Source organism: Mastomys coucha, chromosome X (assembly GCF_008632895.1).
Source record: "Mastomys coucha isolate ucsf_1 chromosome X, UCSF_Mcou_1, whole genome shotgun sequence".
Taxonomy (NCBI): domain Eukaryota; kingdom Metazoa; phylum Chordata; class Mammalia; order Rodentia; family Muridae; genus Mastomys; species Mastomys coucha.
This window is the reverse complement of record NC_045030.1, coordinates 146804739-146813489: the sequence shown is the minus strand read 5'-3', so window position 1 is coordinate 146813489 and position 8751 is coordinate 146804739. Positions and strand designations below refer to the sequence as shown.

At 36.1% G+C, this 8751-nt stretch overlaps 1 long non-coding RNA gene across 1 annotated transcript in view; it reads right to left on the bottom strand.

The window, feature by feature from the left end:
* LOC116090025 overlaps window positions 1-7732 on the bottom strand; it is a 15679-nt gene extending 7947 nt beyond the window's left edge. The window contains exons 1-2 of the long non-coding RNA XR_004118526.1: window positions 6813-7732; window positions 3687-3764 (exon numbers count right to left, since the gene is read on the bottom strand). This is a non-coding gene — a long non-coding RNA (uncharacterized LOC116090025). The remainder of the gene's footprint in view (window positions 1-3686; window positions 3765-6812) is intronic.
* Window positions 7733-8751: the final 1019 nt, after the last annotated feature.

Genomic DNA, 8751 nt, shown 5'->3' with positions numbered 1-8751 from the left:
CCTGCCTCTACTTTCCAAGTGCTGGGATTAAAGGAGTGTGCCACCAAACTTGGCTTTCCTCAAAAGTTTGTAATGACTTTCTATTTCTTGTTGATTTATCTGGAAACTATTTAGTAAAGAACACAAGTCTTCATATTCATGTTTCACATTATTCAATAGGTTCATCCCTACATCCCAGGAAGTTATCTGACTTGCAGATTTAGCTCCTATTAGCTGTACCCTCTAAAAAAACAGGCTGTCTTGAGCTCTATACTTTTGGTCACTGTAGTCTCACTACTTGAAGTATTCTCCATTTTGAGGGGGTGGTGATGATTCAAATGAGAAGTGTACCCTATATTTGAATACTTGGTCCACAGTTGGTTGGTACTGTTAGGAAATATTATGGGCATCGTGGCACATGCCTGTAATCATAGCAGTTTGGGGGGCTGGGGCAGGATTGGTGCTTGAGAGTCCAGGGCTAGCCTCCTGAAAGTCAGAAAATGTTATGGAGCCTTTATGAGGTAGAGCCTTTCTGGAGAAAGCAACTAACTAGGGATGAACATTGAGGGTTGTTAATAGCCTTGCCTCACTCCCTTCTAGCTCTCTCTGCTTCCTACATGTCTGGATAAAATATTATCAGCCAGACTCTTGCTCCAGTTGCCCGCTGACATGCCTTCCCCACCATTATGGACTCTATCCTTTTGGAGCCTTAAACCAAAATAAACCCTTCCTTCCTTATGTTGCTTTTTGGTTATGGTATTTTATCACTGAAACAGAAAACTAATACATCTTTTTGCCATTTCCCACCTTAATATTGAGACTACTTGTTAAGACCCAGCCCAGACATTGATCCACACAAAAGAATCCTGGTACTTCTAATTTAGGCCTCTTGCATTCTCTTACAGCATCATGTGCCAATCCCTACAGAACTTACCAAACCAGTTTATGGCATCTTACTTCTTGGAGTATTGGCACCTGGTACAATGTCTGTAATATAACATATGTTCATTTTAATATATGTTTTTAAAACTATTTATGATGGTTGAATGAAAGAATGGATGATCACACATTGGGTTGTAGTTAGCTGCTCTAGTGAAATGCATGGAAATGTATAAAGGAATGTACAGTATTGGGTTATAGTTAGCTGTGATAATGGAATATGTGGAAAGCAGAATAACAGCTGCATAAAGAAGTTCACATAATAATTCCCAGAACTGGTGACTGTATCAACTTATAAGGTAAAAGAACTCTGCAGACGTAATTGGGTTATAGATTTCAAGACAGAAGAGTTTCCTCTGGATTAACTGGCTGGCATACTCAGACTGGATGTATATTTAAACATAGAAGCCCTTTCCCTCTCTGAGTCAGAGAGAAGATGGATGAGAATAGGAAATGGAGAAATTTTAAGTGTGAGAGGGATTCAGTCTGCAGTTGGCTTTGAAGACAGTGAAAGAAGATCATGAATGAAGGGATTCTAAGTGCTGGGAACATCCATAGCAGATATCCACCATGAAAACGGGGATCTTACTCTTACCTTTGTAAGGAACTCAATTGTGCCAACAACTTAAGGAGCAGAAAACAACTTCTCTTCTAGAGCCCCTGGATAGGAATGCAGCTGGCCAGAACTTTGGTTAATTAGATGAAACTTACACCAGACTTCTGATCTACAGCAGTATAATATAATGAAGTTGTTTTGAGCCCTAAATCATAATAAATTAAGAAATGCAAGAAAATATAATACATAGCAAAAAGGAGTGGGCAGGGCATGGTGGCAGATGCCTTTAATCTCAAAACTCAAGAGGCAGAGGCAGGCTACGAGTTTCAGATCAGCCTTGTGTACATACGGAGTTTTGAGTCAGTTAAGGCTATGTAGCATAAAATTGGTACATCAACACACATGCAAGCCAAATACTCATACACACAAAATAAAATAAAAAGAAATGTTTACCCAAAAAAGTGAAAAAACGACCAACCTCCTTGAAAAGTGTGTTAAAGAGACTGTGAATGGGGCTGTTTAAAAAAACAGACAAACAAAAACAAAAAACAAGAAACAACTCCTGACAGCCAGCCCATCTAAATATACAATTTGAGGCAGGAAAACATGAAGGCAGAATAAATATGAGAACCCCTTTAAATGCTGACTGCTTCTGCAAAGAGGCAAATATGGTTTTAAATATAAGCTATAAGCCTCTGTGTGTCCGAAAGGCTAAAACTGCATATGAAAGAATAAGAAAAATGTGCCTGCCTAGCTATCCATGAAATTACCAAAAGCATCAAGATCTTTGTGATAAAACTACCATCTGGCACATCCTCATGCAATGTGATAGGAAAGACAGAGCATCAACTATATGGTCTTTTGGCTAAAACTGCCTAAATTATTCATGGCAGAATGAACCAATCAGACAAGCCCAGATTGTAGACATACACAGGACAACTATCTAGACACAAGAATGCCCATGCCATGAAAAATTAAAATCAGAATACAGACAAATGTTATTTTAGAATTTAGAGGACCAAAGACTTATGATAAGTAAATATAATGCATGATAATATAAACAAATGAAGGCAACACAGGGCATTGTGAGGAAACCTTGATGTGTAAAATATTTTACATAACAATACTGCAGTAATACCAATGCCCTTATTCCTCAGATATTTGAAGAAGTATTTAAGGGTGAAATATGGTTAGGTCTGAAAGTTCTTCTAAATGGTTTAGCAAATGTGTATATGTATGTATGAATATATGAATATATGTATGTATATATTATATATTCAGTAAATAGAGACTTTATAGGTAAACTACAAACAACAGATTGTATATGAAAGACTTTAAAAATATAAAAAGGAAAAAAGTATTTAGACAGCTTATCCTTACAGCTAAATATAAATCTTATTGGTAAATTCAGAAATAAATCACTGCATTCATATTTTTGGCAGAACATTTTCTAAAAAATACAACAAACAAAATAGAGTGTAGGTAGGATAGACAAGATGGATCAGGAGGTAAAGGCTCTAACCATCAAACTTCACAAAGAGGTGGTTTCGATTCTCAGGATCCACCAGGTAGAAAACATGTTCCTTAACACTGTACACCAGTCACTACAAATAAACAATAGCACACATGCCCACACACATGGACACAAAGAATAAACAAATATCTAAAATATCTAAAATATTGAATGGGGCCAGGCACGGTGGTGCATGCCTTTACTCTCAGCACTCTGGAGACAGAGGCAGGTGGATCTCTGTGAGTTTGAGACCAGCCTGGTCTACATAGTGAGTTTCAGGACAGCCAGGGCTATACAGAGAAACCCAGTCTCAATAAAAAGGTGACTAGATTAAAGAACTGAAAAAGAAATACCATTTCCACAAATGTGGACCTGCTCTACCTGTATTAATAGCAAATAAAATAGTTTTTTTTTTTAAAAAAAAGATTTAAGAAAGGAGTCACAAGTGATAAAAGGTATATCCTATACTTTACTGTGTATATGGAAGATTTACACAACAAGGTAATACATTTAACACATATTTATAGACCCTTATGTAGAACAGTTACAATATACAAACCCTTTACAAACACATAAGACACAGTAGTGATTATGTTAAGACATAAGGCAAATTTCAGCAAATATGAAACAATGTTTGTACTCTGAAATTAAATGTGAAATAACAAAAAAATTTTAAAAAAAAAATCCATAGTTCCACACCTCAGTTTGTAAATACGGTCTCCCAGTGGCACAGTCAAATAGAGAAATGGTCAATGGGGTAGAAAATATAAGATGAGCCTGAAAGTAAGGAAGAAAAGAAATGTTAAAACAAGTCTAAATATCTGTCAAAGAATGGTGAGCATGCTAAAGGATAGAGAAGACACACTGAATAAAATAATTATGACAGCAAAAGGCTATTAATGAAATAACACAAAACTTAGGTGTTTAAATATAAGAAATGGAGAAAAGCTTTTTCTTCAAGTAGAATATAAACTAGTGAATTCAGTAAAAAAGATGGGGCTTGAAGCATTCTTTTGTAGTCACAGTAAAAACATTTAGTCCACAATAACGAACAGATGAAAAAAATACTAGAAGATAGTGTGACAAGAAACAGAAAAGTTTCAGTCTCCAAGTATTCACGGCAAAATGATTGACTGCAAAGAGAAAACGATGGGTTAATCTAACAGAACTCCAACAACTTAGCCAAGAAATCAATGTTGACATGACATCTGTATCATGAGCAAGCTCTGAATGTGATTCCAACAGAAACATTTAATGTGACTTATGTAGTCTTCCTGCCAATGTACATTATCAAAATATCACAATGGGGAGATGATACACACACCTAAATTGAGGAGCCCCCTACAAAACATTTGTCTTTTATTTTGAAAAATTGTCAATGTCAACAAAGACAAAGAAGACTGAAGAAATTGAAGAAACTTCCTGATCAAGGACTGGAAAGACACAAACAAACAAAACCTAAGTGTAATATGTTATCCTGGATTGCAACTTCAACCAAGAAAACAGGTAATGTATGAGAAAGTATTTAGTCCAATTAAATACGATGAAGAAGTAAGCAAATTAGAAATACAGCTGCAAATTCCTCTTATGTGGCAAAATGAAAGAGAATGGTAGAACATATATGGCAAGACATGTTAACAAATGTGGATGAAGGGTAAAGGAAATGTTCTATACTATCCTCATAGTTTAATCAAGGACTTCAATTGATCAATAAACATCCCAACCATGAATTTTGCATTTAGGGAAAGAAAAAAGCTTTTGGCTTTTGTTCTGTTTGTAGACAAGCTGTTCTTATATAGCCCAGAGTGGCCTGACTCATTATGTAGACTGTCTCAAACTCAGACATCCACATGTCTCTGCCTCCTGGATACTTGAATTAAAGGTATGCAACACACTACTTGGCAAGAAAAGTTTTATATTACCAAACTCTATTGAGACGCAGAGCAACTATAAACATTTCTTGTTAGTTGTAAGAAGGATTAAAAGGCTGGGCAGTAGTGGTACACACCTTTGTCCCCAGTACTCAGGAGGCAGAGGTAGGCAATCTCTGTGAGTTCAAGGCTAGCCTGGTCTACAGAGCAAATTCTAAGACAGCCAGGGCTACACAAAGAAACACTGTCTCAAAAAACAAAAACAAAACAAAAACAAAATAAAATAATAATAAAGGACTAAAAATATTTTAAAGTAGAGAAAAATAAAATTTAATTATAATTTAGCTAATGATTTCATGTTTAAAAGAATGCATAAATAATTGTAAACTTAAAAAAACAAAGATAAAATGTCATAGGCTGGGGGCTAGAGCAATGATTTAGCAGTTAAAAGTGCTTGCTGCTTTTGCAGAGGATGGGATAAAGTACCCAGCACCCACACGGCAACTCACAACCATCTGTAATTCCAGTTCCAGGGAATCAGATGCTCTCTTCTGACATCCATAGGTACCAAGCATACACATGGTACATACATACATGCAGACAAAACACCCATACATATGAAATGCCCAAATTTAAAAAATCATTAGACACATTATAAAACAGTAATTATTGAAATATAATAACAAAATAATATATACAAACCTGTGAAATTCTTACCAACTGTAGAGAATAATTTGTAGTTTTAAGTTTTAATTTTAGAAAAAAACTATTAATCACCTAGATTAGAAAAAGAACAAACAAGAGGAAACTAGAAGAAAAACAAATATAGATAAAATGACTAAGAGAGAAAGCAAGGCTGGAGAGATGGCTCAGGAAGCAAAAAGTAAACTGCTTGCTATGCAAGCCCATGGACCTAAGGTCTATCTCTAGCACCTAAATAAAAGCTGGACATGACCTCCAGGATTCTCATCACAGTGCTGGGGAAGGTTGGTCATTTGGGCTGGCTGACCAGGCAGTCCATCCTGATCAGGTCCCAGTAACACCTTGTCTCAAAACAAAACAGCATCAACACCAAAAACCCAACCAAACAAAAGACAGAAAGTGCATGAGTCCTAAAGACCAATATTTGCTCTGTCCCCCATCCCCAAAGAATGTGGAAGCCTCATTAAAAATCAAAATAAGGAAATTTGTTTAAAATTATTGTAATTTATCATCACATTGTCATAGGAATGAAGAAAATATACTTATGCAAGTAGATACAGACAAATTATTTCAAGAAAACAAAGCAAAACAAAAAACTCCATACCCACTCACAATAAATTCCCTCAGCCAACTAGGAATACACAGTAATTTCTAGCCAGGCAGTGTCTTTAATCCCAGCACTCAAGAAGCAGAAGCAGTCGATGTGTGAGTTCAAGGCCAGCCTGGTCTACAGAGTGAGTTCCAGGACAGCCAGGGCTACATAGAGAAACCCTGTCTCGAAAAACAAAACAGAAAATAATAAATAAATAAATAATAAAAAAATAAAAAACTAAATAATTTTCTTGGAGAAACTAAAAAGTACACATTAGAAAGAAGGCAGAGCCATTACAAGATGATCAAATAAGAGCTTATTACTAGAAAAAAAGTAAAATAATTCAGAAAGGATACTTGTTATAAAATTGGCATAAAAATACTCATCATTTTCCCCTTAACTAGCAACAATTAGAAAATGGGGTTTAAAAAGTCTCACTTTCCAGTAAGAACAGAAAGTATAAGGTAATCAATCAATCAGCAGTTCATTTACTAAATCACTTTACAGATTTACATGGTTATTTTTAGTGAATATGGTTTCATATATTACAGAAAATGTTTTAATTTATCATTACTGCTAGCTTTTGGGGATTTGTCTGATTATTTTGAACATGCCATTATCAACTCCTTTTCCTTCTTTTATTTAAAAAAAAAAGATTACCTTTAGCATCACAACTTTCAGGTGCAGGACACCAGCAAAAGCAGGGTAGCATTGGAAAGAATCTTCATGGTCTTCAGTGGGTGAACTATTTTACAAACGCACCAAGGAAATGGAGCCATACTGCAATCCCTCACAAACTGGAAAACAGGAAAAGAGGGTGAAGTCCTTTCTTCAGTCACTTATAGTCTGTCTCATTCCCCCCTGGCCTTTTCAGTTCCTTATGTTCCTTTCAGCTCCCAATTCAGTGGTGCATTCCTATTAAATAACTGGGTACAATTAGGGAGTATGTTCGGCATAGCAGCTGACAGCATCAATTCTGCAACCATGCATTTTCTTTTATAATCAAATCTCAACATGGCCACTTAAGAGCCTATAACTTGTGGCATCTTATAGGCCTATACAAACATCCTTTAGTGGAGTTGCGATTAAACGCAAGCATTTGAAATCCTTTAGAAAAAGATGGCACACACACATCACACAAATTCAACAAGTATCCGCCATTACAATTATGTATGCTTTAAATCACTGGGGAGAAATTACGGTGGTCCTAAACACTTCTTGCCCTGAATAGCCCCCTTTGTTTTCTAGGTGAGCATTTCTTTCCCAATTGCCTGTTAAATTACAATTTTCCCTTTGAATAGAGGTAAAAATGAGGGAAAGGACAAACCTTTTGGAATGACAACTGCTTTTAGGTGAAATGAGACTCCATTTTTTTTTAATGCTTTAGCAACAAACCTGACATCCAGAACGTTAACAATTGCCAGTGTTATTCATTGATTAGTTCAAATATCTATTTTACTCCTGCTAAGTTTTAGTCATCTGTCCCCCACACCTCCGTGTACAAGGCCTAACCACAGCAAGGACTCCATAAAGGTTTATGGTACGACATGAAGAACTGTGAGCCTTGAGTCAAACTTCTTCATTTGTTTGTTTTTTTTTTTTTTAACATAAGCCTCATTCAAATAAGCTATTAGTTTCTCCAACATAAGAATTAGAGTCTTAAAACACAAATAGTACTTATTTGGAAAATCTCCTATGCTACTAGTTCATCAAGAATCAACTGCGTACTCTTTAGCAAAATACTCAGGGCCTATAGCCCTGTATCACACTTCTCTTACAGACTTAGAATTACAGCCTCGCTGTCCCACAACAATCTTGCCCTCCGGCTTTCATTCTGGAAACACTAGGCCTAAAGAGCATCCCAACACATATGGTAGATGTCACTCACCCTTTAAGGCCCGCCCCCAAATTCCCCCTTCCTCTTTGATGGCTCTTGATGACTAACAGGCATCCTTGCTCCATCAAGAGCCATCTCCATCCTCCATGATTACTGAATACCTTGAACAAGCACATTTTTATGGTACTTGGGTTTGACCATCATATTATAACTTGTTTTCTCTTACTAAATCCAATTTTACACAGGGAAAAAAACCTAGTTCGCCAAGCTCACTTTCCAATCTCCTCTGGGCACAGGCATTAGGCCTTGAGTACATCCTTACTCTTGGTCTTGGGCTAAGCATTTTTAAATGGAAAAAAAATTCAATATACACAAAAATAGAAGAATATAGTAAGCTCCCACCCAGTTTTAATTTATCAGCCAGTGAACATTCTGTGAGTATCTCCCTATACCTTGGCCCGTCACGAAAATCAAATCACTGCAGTTTAAAAAAATTACAATTAACTCATGTAAAATATCTTAATTACGCAATGCAATCAAATACCCATTTCATCCAAGCATACTTTAAAAAAGAAAGAAAGAAAGAAAGAAAGAAAGAAAGAAAGAAAGAAAGAAGGAATGAAAGGCTTTTCAACGCCTGTACTTGTTTCTTTTCTTTTTGAATTTGTGGAAAGAACAGAGAAACGGGGAAGAGCTGGGAAACAGCATAATTAAGTTTCAGAGAGCCTGGATGTCCCAGACGAGAAAGAAAGAATCTGACCT